We start from the raw sequence: 23,282 nt of genomic DNA on the forward strand, positions 1-23,282 counted from the left end.
TCTACATAGTTTTTCTCAAATCAAGTATACCTGGGTAAAAATGTCTTTCTAAAGATTAGCCTGTCTGGGCGCGGTGGCTTACGCCTATAATCCCAGCACTTTGTGAGGCCAAGGCAGGCAGATCACCTGAGGTCAGTAGTTTAAGACCAGCTTGGCCAACATGGTGAAACCCGATCTCTACTAAAAAAATACAAAAAAACCAGCCAGGCTTGGTGGCAGGCACCTGTAATCCCAGCTACTCTGGAGGCTGAGGCAGGAGAATCATTTGAACTCAGGAGGCGGAGGTTGCAGTGAGCCAAGATCGTGCCATTGCACTCCAGCCTGGACGACAAGAGTGAAACTCTGTCTCAAAAAAACAAAACAAAACAAAAAAAAGATTAGCCCAATCTATTTCTAGCTACTTGGGAGGTTGAGGCAGGAGGATCACTGGAGCCTAGAAGTTTGAGGTTACAGTGTGCTATGATCATGCTACTTCACTCCAGCCTGGGTGACTGACCAAGACCCTACTGGAAGAAAAAAAAATAAGAATTGCTCAAGAAAAAATACAGTTGAGTAGAATTAGAATGCTTGCACTGTTGCAATAGCAGAGATCACATGATGCCCATGATGTTTGTGACCTTGGACACTTTAGGCTAAATTTTGCATAGAAGCCCAAGTCCAGGATAGAAATGATAACGATGAAACTGCTGTAGTGCAGGGAAAGATGCAGAGCTGGGGGGAAGCCCAAACCCCTACTGATGGCCACTTTTTCTTCTGACCTCTTCCTATGTCTCATTTAAAAACCAGTAGCTTTACTTCGAAAACTCAATTTTCAGATGAGAATCAAAACAAAAATGCAAAGAAGGCAAATGATTCATAAAAGTTGCTGAGTGAATTAGAACTATAATGTGGGACAAACACTCCGCCTTTCTGTCTCTGCAGCTAGTGGTATTTCCAGGTTCCCAGGGAGCCTCCTGTCCCTTGCGCCACTGTGCATTTTTAGATGGACCTGATATTTGGTTACCTCCCTTGACAGGCCCAACAATCCTTGCTAAGGCACAGACTGTGTATTTGCTGATCCCTGAGGGGAAAGCTGTGATTCAGGCTCTGAAGTCTAAGAATTGCAGACTTAGTTTCTTGTCTCCTGATGAAACTGCTAATCTGGGTGCCAATGGTGTTTCTGCTACATGGACACCTGCCCACACAGCATGATTAGAAATTATAATGATGACGACGATGAGTCTTCCAGGACACCCACGTTCTTTGCAAGATATTTCTGCTAATCGTTTCTACCAGAATCAGTTGGAAAACTTTTTTTTTAAGTTTTTTTTTTTTCTCTGTATCTAAGTCAACCAAAAATGCTGGTCTAATTCAGGTATAGATTAAAGGTTTGTCCTCACTATTAATGGTGTGTTATTATTCATGCAGGGCATCCTAGAACTTTGGGCACATAGTGTAATGGAAAGCACGCTGGGCCAGGGAGATGTGGATTCAGGCTTGAGCAGTGCCAAAAATTTTCGTTATGGCCTTGGTAAAGGTGACTTCCCATCTCTGTGACTTTGTGTCTCCTTCTGTTAAATGGGCATTCAAATCTTTTGTACCTAACTTATTAGGGCCCTGATAATCAAATGAGCCAATAAGTAAGAAAATGTTTTCTTAACCACACTGTAAATTAAGAGGATTCATATTGAAATCACTTTTCCATTATTGCTGTCTTAGCCTGCTAAAGTTATATTTAGTGTAGTGCAACTAAGCAGGGTTGTGAGAGCTGGGAAGGTAGACTGTTGTATTGGGCAGGGTCAGGGTAGATAAAGGACCAAAATAATGCCTGAAATGCTGTATTAACCTGCTCTACCTTGAACTGCTGTCTTGAATTGGGGGGAAGAAATGAAGCTCTGAGGGGATGGTGCACAGGGAGAAAAGAGAGAATCTCAGGAATTGAAAGTCTCAATGGAGAAGTAAGAGGTGGGAGAAGAATAGGAGGCTAGAGTGAGGGCATGTGATCGTGGAGTACCGATCTGGAGACAAGAGAAGAAAGTAGAAAAATGCCAGCACTGTCTTTGGACCCTGTGTATCTGGAGTGTGGGAGGACAGGCAGACACAAATAGAGAGGCTCTAGGGAAAACAGCATTCTCATAGAAGATCCTTCTCCACAAAAAGCCCTCCAAATGTCCTCCAGGAGGGTAGAAGCTGGTTTTAAAGCTCCTTAGGGTCAGGAAGATCCTTCTCTTATTTTTCTTTGCATTGTGCAGTTTAATTTAGCACAGTACTTTGCTCACAGCACTTAAAAAATTATTCTGGGCCTTGCTTTTTAATTTTAGGCCCAAATACCTGAAAAAATGTTCAGGAGGAATTCTGATAAGAAAGAGCTAACTTAGGCAATTCTATTTCTTTTTTTGGTTCACTGTTTCCTCATCTGAAAAGTGTTGGGCTCCATGACGTGGTTTCTATGACACTCAGTACCTTTGTTGAAGAGAAAACATTTTTCTAAAACTAGGATTTCCAAAAAAAAAAAAAAAAGAAAAAAAGAAAAACAAAACTCATGAATATGTGGATATTTTTGTGATAGTGATGAAGGTTTGGGAATGGAGTAGAATGTTTCCTAAAGTCCTTTTCTTTTAGCAGAAGACTTGAGTTTGTAAACTCGGCTCATATAATTTCAGCTTGCCTGTCTACCTTCCTTCCATCTACCTACCTACCTACTTACATACGTACCTACTTATATATGGAGAACATGGTGGAATTTAATTTTTCTTATTCTTTTCAACTTTGGTTGGCTTGGTGAATCAAGTAAACTGTGTTGAAGAAAAACTAACTTTTGAGGGAAAAAATTGAAAAAAAAATTATGATTCTTTGAAAAGGATTTTTCTCAGGTTAGTTTATATAGTTTCACAGATGCTTGGGATAAGGATTAGAAAGTTCAGACACTGAATCTCCACAGACCCCTGTGAATGTGTTGGCTAAGCACCTTTTCTTCTCAGGAACACATACTGGAACAGACTTTCTTTCAGTAAAACAGGGCCAGAATAGTCTTTGAAACATCCAGCGGTGGTTTGGGAAGAGGATTCTCTATATAATGCCTGTCCAAATATAGAATAAAAATTTTCAACAATTAGCAAAAATGTGGATTTTTCAGTTACCTATTCCTTATTTGGCACAGTTGGTCTTTCTCATCTTATTCATTCATTCATTTATTTCATTTTATTTATTTACTTTTAAAATACTTGTTTAATTCACCTTTCTTGCTCCCATTGAGCCTTTTAACTAATCAAATGCATTTGAAATGCTATTAATTTATGATAACAGTAAGACCCAAGACATCCATTTATGTAATATCTTGTATTGTAGTTCATTGTTGTCAGCTCTTTTTCTGATGGGGTTTTGATTTAGCTGGAGGCAGTTTAAGGGTGTTCATCCCCCAATAATGTTTATCTGTTGAAGCTGGTGAGCTAGACTAACAGTACAAAGAGTTCCTGTGTACCCTTCACCCAGCTTTCCCTGATGTTAACATCTTATATAACCAAAGTATGTTTAAGCAAAGAAATTATCATTGGTGTAACATGACTAAAGAAATGATTATATCTTTTATTGGCAGTTTTCCAGTTTTTCCACTAATGCCTTTTGGTTTTTTCCTAGATCTAGTTTAGGATACTGCTGTGCATTTAGTCATCCTGTCTTGTTTGTCTCCTCCTGACTGTGGCTATTTCTCAGCCTTTCCCTGTTTTTAGGACCTTGACACTTTTTTAGTGTAACGGTCAGGTATTTTGAAGAATGAATGTCTTGCAATTTGAGTCTGACTGATCCTTTCTCATGATTAGATTGGGGTTTTAGATTTCTGGGAAGACCACCACAGAGGTGAAGTACGCGTCTCATTGCTTCATATCACAGCGTACATGATGTTAATGTGAGTTATTACTGGTGATGTTAATTGTGATAGTGGCCAGTTTAGTTTTATTTTTTAATAGAAGACCAGTTGTCTGGGACTATACACACTCCAACACATTTGCAAATTGGTGGCAATGATTATTGACTAGTCCTCAAACTACTAACTTCATGATAATGGAAAGCCGAAACTCCCAAATCACATGGACCTCAAAGTTCAATTAGAAAATTTGGTTAGGACCTGACGACAATGTTGCGATTTGCTACAGCCTGCCCTGCAGTCTCAACTCTGGGGTCCCCTCAGTGGTGAGCTCAGTCACAGTGCTGCTTTTGTGTATACTTACCCAGTAAACAACCCAGGCATTGGGGCCTGTCTCAGAAACCACACCTCCAATAGAAAGGAGAACACTTGGGAAAGCAGGAAGGAGTAAGAAATGGAACTCGCCCATTCCTGACAACTAATCCTTTTCCTTTCTAAGTATGGCTTAGTGGATGTCAGCCATTCACTGTTCAGGACAGGATAGGGATGAGGAGAGAATTCTTTTTCATTTGACAAGGACATTGAATTTTCCTTATCCATGGATCAAGACTAGAAGGTATGGAGAGGAAAAGGGCTTCTCATCTCTTTCTTTCAGTAGCTTCATGCAGTGATGCATCGTACTTACTGAATGTTTTACCTTCTCTGTGCTCTTCTCAGAGGATGCACAGAGGATTGGGAAGAGGAAGTATTGGTGACTAGATCTAGAAAAAAGAGATTGTTTCAAGCCACAAAAAGTTTGAGGGTAAAATCTCAAGTCCTGTGTGTGATGAATCAGTAGAAAAGGTATCCCAGTGGCCAGTGTGAGTAAACTGTCATATTTTCGGTAGTAATCCTTGGTCCTGTTTGATTTTCCTCATCCTCACATATAAGATGGAGCCATTTCTCCCTCTGGCGTTTGCCATCACAGTGTCCTGCAATCTCTTGGTCTTGAGATAGAAGGTTGAGAGAAACACTTTGCAGTATTGGGAGAACTGGGTCTGCCTATGGGAGTACTTGTATCTCAATCAATATTATAGAACTTGGCTCCTTGTCTCCAACAAATGTTTTGCTCTGTTCTCATCCTGGCAGTTGAAGGTTGAGGTGAGGTGGGAGATGTGCTGTATAATATGGCAGCCACTAACCACATGTGGCTGTTGAGCACTTGAAAGGTGGCTAGTGCCACATGTTGAAAAATAATATTTTGGATATATTTGTAAACAATTTTTTTCAATGAGCCTTTTGAAATGTGGCTACTAGAAAATTTTAAATGGTGTATGTGGCTCCTATGATAATTCTATTGGATGGTGCTGGCTTAGAGCCTGGGAAGAACATGGATCAGAGTCAATTGACCTTGTGTTCTCCCCTGAGTTCTAATAATATTGGCATTAAAAGGAGAAGCTTCAACAGCCATAATTTTCATTTTAAAAAGTCTAATTCAGAAGAATTGGCTCATTTTATATTATTGCTTGGACTGGAGAAAAATCTGACATTTGGTATTTTCATAATTGAGAACATAACTTGCTGACTTAAAAAAAAAATCACAACATTTTGTGCTTGGCCTTAGGTACCAGCCTTTGAGCTCTTTGAAAATAGGGATTGGGTCTTTTTCTCTTTCTACCATCCTTTTCCCCCCAAAACCACACACTAACACGTAGAAGATGGTTAACTGGCATTTGTTGAAAACCAAAATAACTTTAAATAGAGAAAACTTTGTGAAGCTACCTTGTATTTATGGTTGGAAGAGTGAAATACCTTTATAAGGCATCCCATTTTCTTAAGATAGCCAGCAAAAATGAAGAACATTGATCCAAGTGTTTATTTACTTATTGATTTAATTACCATTCTCATCAGGTGTCCCTGTCATTTCAGCTTATGATAAGGAATCTTTTCAAGATGCTTCACCTCATCACTCTCTAGGTAAAGGGAGACAGAAAAGGATGCTGCTTACATATACGAATCCCCATCTTTGCTCAGATATTATGTCTAAGGGCCTAAGGACTGGATAATCTTATTTTTTCTGTGGCTTGATCCTTTCCAACATTTAATCTATGGAGGATGTGAGGATAATAATGAAAAGACAAGTTTAAGCTTGGACTGTAGATACTTTTCACTGGGTGATTTTATTTTATTATGCTTCATTGTGAACCAGAGCCTCTGTGAACATATGACTTATAGGCCCTCAGGCTTCCACTGTGTCCCTTTCCCTGATTCGTCCTTCTTCACTGCCTGCCCTGGTGTTGGGTGAGGGAGCAGGCTTTATGTGACGTCATTTTCTCAGAGCCCTGAGCTGGGAAATTCAAGAGTCTTCATGATTCCTAGTTAGGCATGGAAGAGACCCTAACTGGTCCCTCAGGAACATGTTGGGTTGGTCAGAGGTAACTCTTATAGAATCTATGATGGCTTAGTCGTTCACTCTTCCTAGAAAAGACCTCTTTAAAAGGGCCTTTTGGTTATATACGGCCTGAGTTTTAAGTAATATTTGCAATGTTGATTCTCTGGTAGAAGAGAATGAAAAGTTGTGAGTGCTCTTGGAAGTGTGCCAGACAGCTGTAGTGATGGGAAAAGTATTGGCCTTGGAGTCAGACCTGTGTTTACTTCCTGGCTCTGCTATTTTCTAGTTGTATGACTCTATGCAAGTAACTTCTCATCTCTCAGCATTAATTTCTTCACCTGTTCGACATAGACAATGTCTGCCTCACAAAGTTGTGATATGTTAATGTATGTGGGATACCTATCTCAGGACCCAATACTTAGTCTTTATAAAACACTAAATGAATTGGTTTTCTCACGTATGTCTTATGGTTTTGCTGGTGATGGACCAATAGTCATCTTCCATCTTCACTTTAGAGGTGGGGGAAAAGGGCATTAGAGTGATTGTGTGGTAAAATCCACTCTAATTCTAGCTGTGAGAAAAAGAGCAGTGAAAATGTGGTAAGCAATTGCTTCTAAAAAGCTTGGACTAAAAGTGCTTGATAGATTTGTGCTGGCTTCCCGGTAGACTCATCTCTGTACTGCCCTCACAGCACAATTAATCGTTATTACTAGAGAAGGAACAAATAAAGAAAAGAGAGAGAGCAGACATAAAAACATCCTTTCATCTTTCTGAAGACAGTCCCCTTTGTCAGATCAGTGGAGCTGTACCTGTGAATCACCTTGGGAAAGCACAGTGTGAGTAACTAGAAGGAAGATCTTGTGGCTCATTTTGTACCCACTTCCTGGGCTGGGGAAATATCTAAACTAACCTTTCTTACTTGTCAATATCTACTACCGTTCACCATGCATCTTCACAGATGAGGGCCTCTTTCTCACATCTTCACTCCAAACACATTACTGTGTAGACAGCCACTTATTTTCTGGGAAGAAAACTTTGCAAAGCAGTAGCAGAATAAAGTCGAGGGTAAACAGAGGCCATGGAAAAGCACTAGAGTTTGAGTGCAGAGACATGAGTCTGAGCATGAGCAGTGAATAGCTCATGAAACACTCAAGTTGCATTCTCCCTATGTGGAAATAAAATAAGTCATGGTTGTTCTACGCACGCGGCACCTGACCTTGGGTCCTTATTGCTATGCTGCTAGAGCCTATGAATCAAGATTTGCCAGTTGTAATCTTGAAATTTAGTCAGATTAAAAGGGAACTCTGACTTTGAGGGTGAATGCCCCAAGTGGGCATCTTATTCTCCTATGGATTCAGCTTGTTAGGCAGAATGGAAGTGGAGGTCATAGATTTTAGGGTTTTCTCCTGGGATTGAATCCAGCTGAAGCAGGAATGATTCTGGGTGAGCTATATAATGTCTCTGAGCATTAGTTTGTCATTTTCTTACGTAGGAATAGAGTTATTGCCAGATTTGGAGATAGTACATGTTGCAATGTGGTTGACACAGAATAAGCTTTCAATAAATGATTGGTATTGTTGTTGTTGTTGTTATTATCTATAACTACAATAATTTCCCTAGCCTTATTTTATAGGGATAGGTTGTGGCAACATGAAGTGTTACTTGGAAAACTGATTTGCACTAGATAGATAGAAACCATGTTTTTCTATCTATATAATGAACAATGTCATTTAAGAAAGCCTAGAGGCAATTCCACCACCACCATCTTCTTTCTTATTTCCACTTCTAGATTATTTGCCCTCAAGTCTTTGGTAATTTCTTTTTGCCACATCTCTTGAATGTTTCTTCTTTACTATATTCCATCTATTATTACCATGAGCCCAATGTTCATCACCTCCTGCTCCACTGTTGTTCCTGTCTCCTGGCTCTCCTAGAGCCTTGGTTCTCAAAGTGTCATTCACAGAGCAGCAGCATCGCCCGAAATGCATCATCTCAAGATCTACCAAGACCTCCTGAAGCATGAGGCATGTTCACCCCCGTGTTGTAGGACCTCCATATAACTCATTTAACTACTTCTCCTGCTCAGAGTACATGCTTGGCCAGTGCGTGTTTGTTCTGCCTCCAGAATGTTTTCTGACTCTGATTGCTATCATTACTTCTTTTGAATCTACCTAAATTCAAGTTACCATCCATTGCCATGACTATGGCAATAGTCTCTGAAATTGTCTTCTACTTTTATGGTTTCCCCTTGTGGCCTTTTTCCACACCACCTGTAGAGATCTAAAATTGTTGGTCAGATCATGTCACACCCCTCCTCTTAAGCCATACGGTGGCTGCTGTAGTATCTGCAGAAGGTCCCTGACTTATGATGGTTTCACTTACAATTTGTCCACTTTACACTGAGTTTATCTGGGTGTAACCAACCCCACAGAAATCAAGGAGCATCTGCAGAAATGTTTGAAAGACGCTTTCATGGCCTGCAAAGCCCTGTGAGATGACTCTATGTTCTCTCCTTTTTTTTTTTCTTTCTTTATTTTTTTTGAGATGGAGTCTCGCTCTTGTCTCCCAGGCTGGAGTGCGATGGTGCGATCTCGGCTCACTGCAGCCTCCGCCTTCTGGGTTCAAGCAATTCTCCTGCCTCAGCCTCCCGAGTAGCTGGGATTACAGGCATCAGCCATCACGCTCGGCTAATTTTTGTATTTTTAGTAGAGATGGGTTTTCACCATGTTGGCCAGGCTGGTCTCGAACTCCTGACCTCAGGTGATCCACCCGCCTCGGCCTCCCAAAGTGCTGGAATTACAGGTGTGAGCCACTGCGCCTGGCCTCTCTGCTTTTTTCATACCACTCATCACTTTACACAGTAATCTGTAGACACACTGACCTTCCTTTAGCCCTCTGTATAAGCCAAGCTTTTTCCCACTTGATCTTTCTCTGATTCTGTGCAAAACTGGGTTGGAAGTATCTTTCAAGGCTTAGCTCAAATGTTATAGCCTTACCTAGCTCTTCCCCATTCTTTAGCTAAAGTAGCACACATACCCCCCTCCCCATCATTTTTCTGTCATTATCTTGCTTTATAGTCTACACAGCATGTATGGTTCTCTAAAAGAGTGATTACCATGCTTTTGTTTTCTTTATGTACATTGCAAACTGTTTTGGTGAGAAATATTTTAGTAATAATAATAATGGTGAAGATTTAGTGAGTGTTTGCTATAGGCTAGGCACACTGTATGGTAAATTAAATAATTTAATAGATCATTTATTTGGATTATTTCATTCTATTTAGCTGATTATATATTTATATTTTTTGTGTTCCTCTTGTTTTAGGATATCAGCTTCTTGAGAGCAGGGTCCATGTTTGTTGCATCTGTATCTCCGCCTGTAGAAGATTCTCTGGCATAGGGATTTTTGTGCAGGAAGTGTTTATTCAGGAACTGAATGGATCTCAGAAGATTATCATTTGGGAATAGATCTACATGACAAGAAAGAACAAAGAGTCTCTCTCATTCTTTTTCCCAGATATATCCCGGGAGAAAATACCCTCGACTTTTTCTTATCTTTAATCTGAGAAGGAAGCAGTTGTTGGAATCTGATTTAGGATTGGCTCTAGTGGCCCTGTGTGCAGACACAGATCTTGGGATTCATCTGACCATTTGGGGAGAGAGGTTCTTGAGGGGCACCTTGATGATAACGAGTCTTTCTAAAGCTTTAAGTTTGGCGTTTGAGGTGGTTGGAAATACCAGGTCTTCCGACTTTTACGTTCTTTGTGCGCACGCTGGTGATGTGCGTATGTGAACCTTTATTATTATGGACTCAGCCAGCAGTAACCATGGTGAGTAGACCTATCACACAGCATTTTTCTGAGTCAGTTTAAAATGCTGACAATTAAATATACCATACTCTTTTAAGCAATCCATCAGTCTCTCTTGTTGTCATGGTGACCGGAGTATATTTAGAAATGTGACAAGTACACTGAGTTCAATTGCACTTTTGCCAAAACATAGTTTTGCAGCTAAAATTGAATTTCCTGATTGAAGATCCAAGTGCTGTTAAGGGGGCATGATCGTTTCTATACATTATTCTGGAAGTATAACTTAACGTTATTCTGTTAAATCCACAGTTACGAGTCTTATCAGGTATTGATAGTTAAAGTGGTTGTACTTAAAGTTGATGAAATAAAGTGAAATAAAAGTGACATGATGCTTTTTCTATTGAAAATGAAACTGGGCCTTACTAATATAACTAGTTTAATGATTAGTTTCTTTATATATTTATAAAGACATTGTAGGTATGTACCTGTCTGTTCTTCAGAATTATATTTCTAATTTAAAATAATATATCATGGAGATCCTCCCCTGTTTCCTGATTGTATTCTATTCTTAGTATTGTGAGGGCATTCTTTTTTCTTTGGGTCTGACCTCTGTTTGATAAGCATTCTTATTTTTCCTCAATCTCAATTCTTCTGGATTTTAAATGAAGTAAAGAGACACAATGAACATGACTTTTTGCCCAAACAAAGGAAAAACGAAACTCTTCTCTTTATTCAAGAATGTAGATTAAATTCTTACTTTCTTACCATCCTCTGTTCTGTCAACATAGTGCTGAGAATGATGTTGTGTATCAACTCATTTGACCACATAAAGTTTAGGAATTAATGTAGTGGCTGGGTCATGATTACAACACTGATTTCATTCCTGGCCAAAGACTGATTCTTCTGCTCTTGAGGTGAGAAAAGCCAGTACTCCTGGATACTTTCGCTTCTCTATTTTTATCTAACTGAATGAGTCTGCAACTGGGATAGTTTATGAGCCTCTAATAATATACGGTTAGACCACCATTATCTCTTTCGTGAACATTGCCAAAAGTGTTTTTTTGGTAAGAGATATCTTAGTTATAATAACAGTTTGTAGGATTTATGGAGTGTTTACTACATGCTAGGCACTGTATATAGTAAGCTCCTTAATGGATCCTTATATTGGATCTACACAGAAATCTTATGAGGTAGTTCCCATTGTATTCTTATTTTACGTTAAAGAAACAGGTTTGGAGAGATACTGTCATTTGAAGAAGCATATAATTGGAGCAGTAGTGGAGTCTGAATTCTGATACAGGTCCTAGTAACCACTGCCTGTTCCATGGAAGGCACACAGTGAATATTTTTTTTACTGACCAGTGGCCTCTTATATGGTGACATCATACAGATGTTTCAGTGTTTCCAGAGGCTCACGAAAGTAGCAGCTATATAAAGATAGACAGGTAGCAGCGTCTGAAAGTAGAGATGAGCTACTCTTTATCTTTCCTAGTGGTTTAGAGCCAAAGTAGATTAGTGCTAGGGAGAGAGGGAACATAAGTCCTGTCTAGTTCAGTGGTTTCATCTCTGAACTCCTTTATGTTCTTAAAAATGAGCTTTTGTTTGCATGCATTATGTATAATGATATTTACCATATTCAAAAAAGTAAGAAATGAAACTACAATTTTAATGAAAAATATTTGTATAAAAAATAAATATATTTGTGAAAAAATAGTGACAAAAGTGGGAGCTGGATTCTGCATTTAATTTGTTGTGAAATATTGTTTTGATTGATGTTTATGAAGAAAATCCAGCCTCTCACAGCTATGTATTTGAAAAAGGAAGGATAAAAAGTAATTGTGGGTTTTCTTCTTTGATACTATACCAAAACTTGACAGTTTTCACATTACCTAAAGTTAGTAGTTTCTTATAGGTTAGTTTCAATGTGGAATGTGAAATCATGTTAATGGACTTTTTATACCCTATTATATTAAAATCCATTGGTCAAATTTTCACTTTGATTGAGTCTCCTATGATTTTGTAAAATCATGCATTGGTCATTTAGAAAGTCGTTGGTCACTCACTTATTCAGTTCTTGCAAACACTGATCATTTCATTCTATAATATAAAAAGTCATCTTCATTAATATCACTGCTCATTCATCAAAAAAGCATTTGAAATATTAGAAAGGTGTCAAGTGCACAGTAGTAGATGTAAGGTTTTCAAAATTCTGATCTTTACTTGAAAACATGAATTTTATTTTTGGCTACAAATACTGTTGTTTTCCTTGAAACGATAAGCTCTCTTGCTTTATTTTTGAGAAAATCTCCGGCAAAACCCACATTTAAAGAACCATAGTTTGTCAGTCATTGTTTCAAATAAAAATGATGTTCCATGAAAAAAGCGATTGGTTAGCAGCTGTCAATTTAAATAGTTACACAAAGTGCATTTCTTAGAGACAATCATCGTAGTTTGATCTTCAGCAGGTGTTTCATGGTACTTCCCAGAGGTCACACAGAATGTAAAAAAGATGTGTACTCAAGAATATTAAAAATATGTCTACTTTTTGATTATGCTAACATTTTATGTGATCAGGTTTCTTTAGTAAAACCTAGTCAGACAGTACTCAAGGACTGAGATTTAATAAGATTGATACTTTTCAATGCATTAAAGAGAGTCTTAAGTGAAACTGGCTCCCTGTCCCGCTTATTGTATGTGTCTTACAGTGAAATCACTCCCTTGATTCACTTTAAGACTGCAACAGTTTTTTTACCCACTGTTATTTTTGTAGCATTAATGTAAATTTCAACACAGGGAAATGGCTTCTTAGTATGATTATGAAAATAATTTTGAACTTGTGGACTCTTGAAAGGTCTAAGGGACTCCTACACATGTGTGGGTCACACATTAACAGCCACTCATTGAGTCCAGTCCCTTCATTTGACAGGAGAGGAGAGTGGTGGAAAGATGTGTCTAAGATGGCAGCACAAGTTAGTGGCGGAGCTGGGACAAGAACCTATTGTTACTTAACTCTTCTTTCTTTTCTTTTGATTTCCTGCTCCACTTTCAGGAATTTAAAGGTAACTCAAGGAATTCCAAACTTCTTTGTCAGAGATGATGATGACAAATATATATAGTTTGTATATCTTTTATCTGAAATGCTTGGGATCAAAAGTGTTTCAGACATCAGATTTTTCCTAATTTTGGAATATTTTCATTAAACTTACTGGTTTACATTCCTGATCAAAAAACATGAAACCCAAAATGCCCCAGTGAGCTTTCAGCGTCCTGTCTGTCCTTAAAACTTCTGGATTTTGGAGCATTTTGAATTTCAGATTTTGGGTTAGGGATACAAAACCTGTATAATTATTGAACTTTTTGGGAATAATTCCGTTTTTTAAAAAATGTTAAACCTTTTGCATATTTTCCCTACTCTCCGCTCACCACTACTATCTCTTCTGCTTTTCAATGGTAACCACTCATGGCTTTTTAAACAAAACATGTGTTGTATTTGCCAAGACACAGGGGAAGGGAAGTTAAAGGTACAGTTGACTGTTCATTTTCTGAATAAGATAGAATTCTAGCTTTGTGGGGAAGGAAGAATCAGTGAGTTTTAGCTGAAGGACCCATGCCATTCTTTACCTAAATTAAAGTTGTTAAAAGTCACAGGAAAGAAAATTGTGCAAGCAATTATCATCCTTTATATCACTATAACCCATCTTACTGGACAAACTGTGCCCTTTGCTCCCCAATTATTCTCTATTAAAGTTTCTTGCTCTCCCTCCCCATCCTTCTCCTTCTCTCTCCCTGTCTCCTCCCCTTTCCTTCTAGAAAGAGGTTGCCCAATAAAACTTGCTCTTAACTTTGCTTTTGGTTATGTTGATATTTTGTGTGACTTGTTTTCTTCACTAAACAGTAGTCAGTCTATGAGACTGTATTGAAGAATGTTGAGAAAGTCAATAGAAGTGGACTTAGATACTACACGTTCTTTTAAATATCTCTCTTATGTTATAGAGTAACTTTCTGGGGAGCTAAGTTTTGCAGGCAATGCTGCGTGTGAGCATATGTGAGTAAATCTGATAAGCTGTGGAAGGAGGCTTGCAAACTTTCAAATGTATTGTGCTTTCATTTTCAACTTAATTGGATGTTCTTTTGCAAGGTCTTGTTTTTTTCCTAGTTCTTATTCACCATTCAGTTGCCTTCCCCCACCTATGAGCTTTTTGAGTCAAACTTTGTTTATTAGCTTTTTTCCTGATTCTTCTTTCATGTCTTTCTTTCCTATCCCAAAGTATGATTTGATTAGACCTCAGGTTACCCTTGTGAATGAGCTCTTCCTCAATCCTAGGCCTGGCCAGGCATGGTGCCTCATGCTTATAATCCCAGCAACATGGTAAAACCTTGTCTCTACAAAAAACACAAAAATGAGCTGGGCATGGTGGCCCATGCCTGTAGCCCCAGCTACTCAGGAGGCTGAAGTGGGAATATCACTTGAGCCTGAGAGGCAGAGATTGCAGTGAGCCGAGATCGTGCTATTACATTACAGCCTGGGCAACAGAGGGAGATACTGCCTCAGAATAAGTCAGTCAGTCAGTCAGTAAGTAAGTAAGTAAATAAATAAATAAATAAATACGTAAGAATCCTAGGCCTTGGTGACTTACTCTTTTTAATTTTTTTTCCCACAAAACTGATGTGTTTTGCCCTTACTTTCACCAGAAGACCATTTAGTCTTCCTATTCTTTCTTCCTTAGACTTCTACATATGTTTTTTTCTAGCCATTTATATTAGGCTCACAAATTGCATAGTGATAGCTGATTGGCCCCTTCAAAATGCCTGTTTTCTGCCTCCTTGTCTCAGCTTCTTGAGGATGGTGCTATCTCATGCTTGGTGTATCATAGGAGCCCCATGGATATGTTGAATAGATTTTGCTCAGGGGTCTCCTCTTTAGAGAGCGTTCTTCACATTTTTATCTGGAGATCTGAGCTTTTATGTATCTCCCACTATTGGGCTGCTAAATCTCCCAAACCCAGAATTGCAATGTCCATCTTTTAATGCAGACTCCCAGCCACTGCCAGGATATCACATGTCTTCTCTGACAGATGGCTATGTAGCCTCCACTTGAACTTTTGCAGCTCTTTGCAAGGCAATTTGTTCTACTGCTGGACAGCTTCATGTTTAATGTTTTTCCTTGTATTACACTAAAACTGGTTTTCCCATTATTTTAATCCCCATATTTCTAGCATTGCATAATTTGAAAAACTATAATATTGCTTACACATGACATGTCCCCAGATACTCAAAGATAGCTCTAATTCCCCCATCTGCCTCCTTTCCTCCTTTAGACCTTCTCTTGCTACTTACATCCCAGAGAAGGCTTTGGATGCTCATCCTCTTGGTGCTTTCCCCATTTCTACATCACTTTCTAGATTTTGGTCCTGATGTCCAACTCTAAGGGACTCCCTCAAGGCCACATTTTATCTCTGATGGTACTAGGAGCAGTATGAGTAAATGGTATGTGTATGAGTCTGAAAGCTGAGATATGAATTCTGGTGCTTATTAGATGTGTGAACTTGATTAGGTTACTTAATCTTTCTAAACCTCAGTTTCCCAAGGTGCAAAATGAATATAATATTAAATTCCAAGACTGTTTTTAAAGACTAAAGATATAAAATGCGTAGCTTAGTTACTAAAATATATTATGTTTAGCTTGATCAATTATTTCATCTTTTATCTATCCAACAACTCCTTTTCTTTTTCACACACGTGCACTTGGTTTTAAAAATTATTTCAAGAGTTCTTCCCTCCTCCTTTCCTTCTCTCTTTTCTTCTCTCTTGAAATTTTATAATGTATATACTCTTATAAAAGTTACCATCATGTTTAGATTTCCTTCTAAACTTTTATATCTAGAATTTAACATGATTTTCTTGACAAATATGTTTTCTTCTATGTGAATTTTCGCAGCTGCTGCCTACATTTCTGCTCATGTGTTTAGCCTCTGTTCATCTTCCTGTGAAAATTGTGACTTCATCCTGCCAATGGGTTAATGATGACTGGCTCGTTGCATGTCACTTAACTCCTCGCTAAATGCTTCACTTGATCACTCAATAACTTTAAAATCATTTAGTTGTACAATACATTTAAAAAAATGTTCAATTAATTTCAATTTCACAAACACTTACTAATCCCATCTTATATAACATGCATTAAACTAGGTGTGTGTTATAGTAGTTGCATAGAACATTTTGTTCATTTGCTCATTCATTCATTCATTGAATGTTCTTTTGAGTACATACTAAAGACCAGATGCTAGATAGACTTTGGGTTTGGATTCAAGAAGCTGTGTTAGACAAAGGGCCTCTATTCAAGATGCATGATCAACTAAAAGTGATAAAACAATATGGTAATTTTAGTGATCCGGATATAAAACTAGGCATTATGGTAGTTTTAAGAAAGGCTGCTTCATCGAACGTTTTTGCATCAAGAAGCTTCTTATCGGGGAGACACTAAATGTTGAGTAGGGCCTCAGACTCTACTAGAAAGGTAAGACCCATATTAGGGCTTAGTTTTGTTTGATTATAAAGCCATTTTGTGAGAATCAACCTCCAGGCTCCATGTGTTATCTTTGGCTCCCCACCTTCACCCCCACCCTCCCACCCCAGTTGCATGCATGCCATATTTTTCCTTCTTCTTTTCAATAAGGAAGCATCAGAATCAACAGAATAACATAAAGATAGGTGTGGTGACATTATAGGCTCACTTCTGGGGCGTCATTATTACATTAATTTTTCTATATTTCCAAGTAAGAATAACAATGTAAGTACATAAAAATAATCTCATGATAGTAGAACATATTGCAAAGTATTTCTCTATTCATCATTTCCTTTACTTCTTGTAGAAAAGCTTAGTGCTTGTGGGTTTCCTTAAATAAGTGTCTTAAGCACTGTATCTGATCTGATAGATATTAGCATAACAATTGGCACTGAGTAATTATATTTGGAGAATTTGGAAGGAATTTTTTCTCTATTGCAAAGTGGTCATGCTGTGTTGTCTGCTTTTATTTATATCACAAGACCAGATCTGCCGTTAACTAGATGTCCAGGAAAGAGTTCCTTTACTACTCTGTGCCTTAGCTTTGTCACTTGTCAAACGAGCATATACTAGGAACAGTATCAGTTTTGCCTCACTGAGCTGCAGTGAAGAATAAAATCATTTATCTGTGTGAAAGGACAATGCATACAGATGGTAACGATTCTAATATTAAACTAAGCTTTTGAGTGACCGGATTGGCTACTTCTCTTAAAGTGAGTTCTGCTTAATTAGTTAATTCTTACTTATTGCCCCAAACTTTCTGAGATAGCTTCATGTTTTTTTCCTCTCTACCCTGAAGTGCCTGCTTGCAAGCACTATATGCTCAATGAGCATTTGTTGAATGAATTTTTTAAAAGTATTTACCTTTTTTGCTTTTATTATTATTTTAAATTAACACATAATTGTACATGTTTACGGGGTACAGTGTGATATTTTGATACATGTATACAATGTGTAAAGATCAAATGAAGGTATTTAGCATGTTTATCACCTCAAACGTTTATTATTTTTTTGTGTTTGGAACATTCAAAAGCCACTCTTCTAGCTACTTGAAAATATACAATAAATTGTTGGTAATTATAGTCATTCTATAGTGCTGTAGAACACTAGAACTGACTCCTCCTTTGTACTTTTGTATCCATTTACCAACCTTTGGCTATCCTCCCCCTCCTGCTACTTTTCTCCACCTCTGGTGATCAGTATTTTACTCTCTATGTGATCAATTTCTTTTAGCTTCCACATATGAGAAAGGACATGTGACAAATAACTTTCTGTTTCTGGCTTATTTCACTTAACATGATGTCCTCCAGGCTTATCCATGTTACTGTGAATGACAAGATTTCATTCATTTTTTTATGGCTGAATAGTATTACATTGTAAATATATAACACATTTTCTTTGCCTGTTTATCTGTTGATGGATACTTAGATTGATTCCTTATCTTGGCTGTTACAATTAGTGCTGCAATAAACTTGGGAATGCAGATATCTTATTGAAAATGTTTTTTTTTTTTCCTTTGGATATATGACCAGCAGTGGGATTGCTGGATCTTACGATATTTCTTTTCTTTTCTTTTCTTTTTTTGAGACGGAGTTTCACTGTGTCACCAGGCTGGAGTGCAGTGGTGCTATCTCGGCTCACTGCAAGCTCCGCCTCCTGGGTTCAAGCGATTCTCCTGCCTCAGCCTCCCAAGTAGCTGGGACTACAGACACGTGCTACCACGCCCGGCTAATTTTTGCGTTTTTATTACAGATGGGGTTTCATCATATTGGCCAGGATGGTCTCCTTCTCTTGACCTCTTGATCCGCCCACCTTGGCCTCCCAAAATGCTGGGATTACAGGCCTGAGCCACCATGCCCAGCCAATATTTCTAATTTTAGTGTTTTGAAGAACCTCTATACTATTTTCTATAATGGCTGTACTAACTTACATTCCCACCAACAGTGTATGAATTCCCTTTTCTTTGCATCTTTGCCAGCGTTTCTTATTTTTTTTGTCTCTGATAATAGCTATTCTAACTTGGGTTGGATGATATCTCATGGTGGCCCCATTTTCTGTATATGGATGTCCAGTTTTCCCACCACCATTTATTAAAGAGATTGTTCTTGTTTCCTTTGTTGAAAATCAGTTGGCTGTAAATACGTGGATTTATTTTTGGGTTCTCTGTTCTGTCCCATTGGTGTATACGCCTGTTCAAGAACTATCTTGAATAAAAGTGGTAAAAGTGAGCATCTTTGTCTTGTTCCAGAGCTTAAAAGAAACCTTTCAATTTGAACGTGTCCAGTATGTTGATGACTGTGGGTTTATCATGTGAAGTGTTTATTATGCTGAGGTAAGGTATGTTTCTTTTATACCTGACTTGAGATATTATATCATGAAGGAATGTTGAACTTTATGAAATGCTTTTTCTGCATCTAATGAGATAATCATGGTTTTTGTACTTTGTTTTGTTGAGGTAATGTATCACGTTTATTGGTTTACCTATGTTAAACTATCCTTGTATTCCTAGGATAAATACCACTTGATCATAGTAAATGCTCCTTTATGTGTATTGGTGGATTCAGTTTGCTAGTATTTTGTTGAGGATTTTTGCATCTATGTTCATCAGAGATCCTGGCCTATAATTTTCTTTTTACATGTTTGTCCTTGTCTGGTTTTGGTATGAGGGTAAGAATGCATTCATGAAATTCTTTATTTTTGAGATTTATTCTTTTTTATTATGTCTATCTTTGTTGAATTTCTTCTTCATATTGTGAATTATTTTCTTGATTTAGTAAAATGGTCTGTCTGTATTTTCTTATATCTCACTGAGTTTCTTTAAGATCATTATTTTGAATTCCTTTTCTGGCATTTTATTGATTTCTTTTTTACTGGAGTCTGAAACTAAAGAGCTACATTCCTTTGGTGGTGTCATATTTTATTGCTTTTTCATGTTTCTTGTGTCAGTGTGATGTCTTTGCATCCGGTGGAACAATTACCTCTTCTATACAAACTTTCTGGAGTGGTTTTCATAAAAAAAGACTTCCGCTTGCAATTAGGGTTGGTGTTACAGTTGGGAGGGGTGTGATGACTTTGTTTCTGAATAGATGCAGTGATAGGGTCTCCATGCAGCTTCTAAAGCTACGTTCAATGTCAGCAATAACTGTGGGCACCTCAGTAGCTTAAGTTGTAGAAATTTGTGGCAGTGGTGGTGGTGGCATAGATTATTAATGTCCTCAGTGTCAAGGGCTTTTGAGGTCCTCCTATTCTTATTTTTTTCATAATGGGGAGATTTAGCCAAGGGGACTGCTCTTCATGTCAGATATCACATGACCTACAAGCAAGTGCAGTGGTGCTGAGTTCTAGGTGCAGGTGCTTGAAGTGGCTGTGGGACCAGAGTCTTATGCCCAGGATCTTGCCAACCTATTGTGACACCTGGGTCTTGGGTTACAGGTTCACTCTCTGTGCTAGGGTTGGATGTAGGCTTCCCACAGAGCCAGGATTTGTGACTCTGAGACATTACTCTACAAGCTCAGTCCCAGCTATGAGTGGCTCAACTCCAGGAAAGAAGGAGTGCAGGGAAGTTTGGACCCAGAGAGCAGGATATGCCCTGATTTGGCAACATGAGCCAGTAGGGTTCAGTGGCAACTTGGATCCCAGGGGATGAGGCACCATGTAGTAGTGATTCTTGACCCCTGGATGTTGGGACTCAGCAGTACCTTAGACTCTGTAAGACCACATGCAGTAGCAGTACCCCAGAATGGCAACATACAGCTGTTACTTGTGCCCTGAGTGGGGGCAGAGTACAGCATAGTGGTGGCTGTACGCCACAGGGAGAGGGGTATCTTAGCAGCTCTGACACTAAGCAGGTAGACCAGCTCCAGGGAAACAGCGTATTAGAGTTGTTTTCCCTTTAGGCTGGAGTGTCTCAGATCAGCCCAGCCACTGCTCAGTTTTCCAAGGATGTGGGTTATCACATCAGCTCAGCTTTGGGATGTACAGCTGCTCAGCTGAGCGATGGCACCAATTCACCAAGGGACAATATGCCACTTCAGCTCAGGCCTGGGGGACATGACTTTTCTAGGCAGCCCAGGTACCATTTCCCTGGGATGAAGGGTGCTACTTCAGATTAAGTACTGGGGTGCGTGACCGCTCTGAGTGGCCAGTGTACTGTTTTCCCAGGAGGCAGGGTACTGCTTCAGCACTGGCCTGAAGGGGAGGGTGAAAGGTAGATTAAGTGACTCTACCTTCACCTGGGCCCATGGGGAAGAGCGGAACAGTTGCTGGCAGCTCGGCTTGGGGATGTCGGGCCACGGGGTTGGGGTGGTTCAACGGTGGCTTAGCCTTAGTGATGGAGTGTCATAGCTATGCACTCCCAGAGCAAGAGACACTCCAGCCAAAGTTCCATTTCCAAGACGGCATAGTGCAGTAGCTGCGCAGGCCACAGAGGGCAGGTCACACTGGTTGCTCTTTTTATTGGGGAAGCACGGTTATGTGGACTTCAGGCAGGTCCCTCAGCTGGGACTTGGCTCCTGTGAGGACTACATGAGACTCCATGGGTGAGGTCTGTAGCTGTTCAAGGTGTTGATGGGGCTTGCTGGGATCCTCTTGCTTACCATTCTACCCTAGAGAGAAGTTCCTCCCTGTTCCCAGCAGATCCCAAGTGGGTGATGGGTGGCAAAGACCAGGTGTTTTGTTTCTATTCTCTATGTGGTCATTCCGAGTTTCTTGCTATCCAGGGTTTCTGTTACTTCTCTGATGCAGTCTGGTACACTGCCTTAGTTATTATTTTTTCTTCTTCTGTTTTTAGTTCAACTTTTTGTTTTTTTCTATATAGCAATGGGGTTTCCCTATGTTGCCCAGGCTGCTCTCAAACTCCAGAGCTCAACAGATCCACTCACCTTGGCCTCCCAGAGTGCCGGGACTACAGGCACGAACCATCGTGCCTGGCCCAGTTATTTTTGTTAAAGTTTAGTTGTTGATTGTTGTTGTGGCTGTCTTTGTGAAAGAGATGAGAGCTAGGGGCTTCTGGTTGGCCATGCTACTGATGTCACTCTTAAAGTACTTATCTTTAAAAGTCCAGTGCTGGAGATTTGTAAGCTACTTATATTTCTGCTCAGAATTCCTAAAGTCTCTCATTTTATTTCTAGATTATACATTCCATTGATAGAGCCCTTATAAATATAACATTAAGAAGTTGAGCATTACCTTTAGGCCAAAGCAATTTACTTTTAAAAAATCTGATTAATTTCAACACAATCAACCAGATGTCAGAAGATTTCAGTGCCTCTGATAGATGCTGACAGGTGAGGAAATTAAAATCAGAGAGGGAAGCAATTAAATCCTGGCAAACATTACTTTAATGAGACAACCAAATCATAAGCTATGGAATATCTTGTATTCTTGATAAGTATCTTAGGGTGGCATGAGAGTGCACTTTAAATTGTATGTGGTATTTGATGACTGGAATGCAGGGCAGTCCATATTTGTCATCTAATTCCTTTGGCCTGATTTAACATTTCAATTGCTTCTGGGGACAGACTTCTATGTTTAAAACATTGTTTTATTTTAATAAATGTTAGGTTAAGTAATCCTTTTAATACTACCTCTGTTGCCACATGAAACTTATGAAAATGACCAAATTATTATTGGCCTTTTCACAGTGGTTTTGGGATAACGGTGAAAAGAGAAACACAGAATGTGTATTTTATGCAACTTCTAATCAAAAGATTTGATAATTACAGCACTAAAACCAGAACCCAGTTCCTCCATCCCCATTTCATTATTCTTTTCAATATGATTCCCCCTATTCAGAATGAAGATCTTGGACACCAGGGCGAAAGAGGTGCCAGTTTATTGACTTAGTGGGAGTTTTTATAAGATACTGTTATATTGCTTATTGAGGTACTAAAGCACTTACAAAATATCAAGTATTTTGAGTTAGCTTTACACTGGTTCAATACCACTTAGAATTTTTGTTCATAATACTAAGATAATCGTCTTAGGGATGGTTACATTTTGTTGTGGGGTGTGGTGGTAAATTCAAAGGACACCATGGTTTGTGAAAAACCCATTGCAGCTGATCTCTGCACTTTTCATTTCCATGTCATTCCATTTTCTTCTGCTTTTTCTTTACCCCCTGTTATTTTTCTTGCTTCTCTCTCTTTATTATCTTACCTTCATTTACTCCATCCCGTTTTTCTCCAAAATATAGTTGCTTCTGTAAAATTGCTTCTGAGGGTGAGCATATTTTTGAGGGGAGAGAGGATGGATGGTTTGACAAAGGATGCAGACATGTCTGGTTCTGGGTCAGCAGTTAGTTATAAAATACACAGAGGCAGCCAAGGATAACTGGCTTCATTACCAAAAGGCTAGAGTGGGATTTGTCAGTTGTCCCAGATGTCTGTATGGAATTATGGAAAACTCCATTGCATTATGAAACACTCAGGAGCTACTCAGGACACATGCCACTCAATCCACGTGAAGAGGGCTGGTGAACTTCTTAGCTAGAAAGACTTCAGCTTTCCTATTGCTTAAAATGAGACTAATTGGTGAAGGATTTGTATTAGTCCGTTCTCATGCTGCTATAAAGAACTGCCAGAGACCACATAATTTATAAAGAAAGAGGTTTAATTGACTCACAGTTCCACATTGCTGGGGAGGCCTCAGGAAACTTATAATCATGGTGAAAGGCAAAGGAGGAACAGGCACCTTCTTC

At 38.9% G+C, this 23,282-nt stretch overlaps 1 protein-coding gene across 11 annotated transcripts in view; it reads left to right on the forward strand.

The window, feature by feature from the left end:
- Positions 1-23,282, forward strand: part of LPP (LIM domain containing preferred translocation partner in lipoma) — a 738,130-nt gene that overhangs the window by 164,264 nt on the left and 550,584 nt on the right. For 2 of the 11 annotated variants that reach the window (XM_063603018.1, XM_063603021.1), the window contains exon 3: positions 18,834-18,917. The exons of 8 other annotated variants lie outside the window; for them this stretch is intronic. The gene's annotated coding sequence lies outside the window, so the exon portion shown is untranslated. Of the gene's footprint in view, positions 1-9,536; positions 10,042-18,833; positions 18,918-23,282 lie in introns of those variants that run through there. One more of the 11 variants, XM_063603022.1, reaches the window with a different exon arrangement.

This window comes from Pan paniscus, chromosome 2, assembly GCF_029289425.2.
Source record: "Pan paniscus chromosome 2, NHGRI_mPanPan1-v2.0_pri, whole genome shotgun sequence".
NCBI classification, from domain to species: Eukaryota; Metazoa; Chordata; class Mammalia; order Primates; family Hominidae; genus Pan; species Pan paniscus.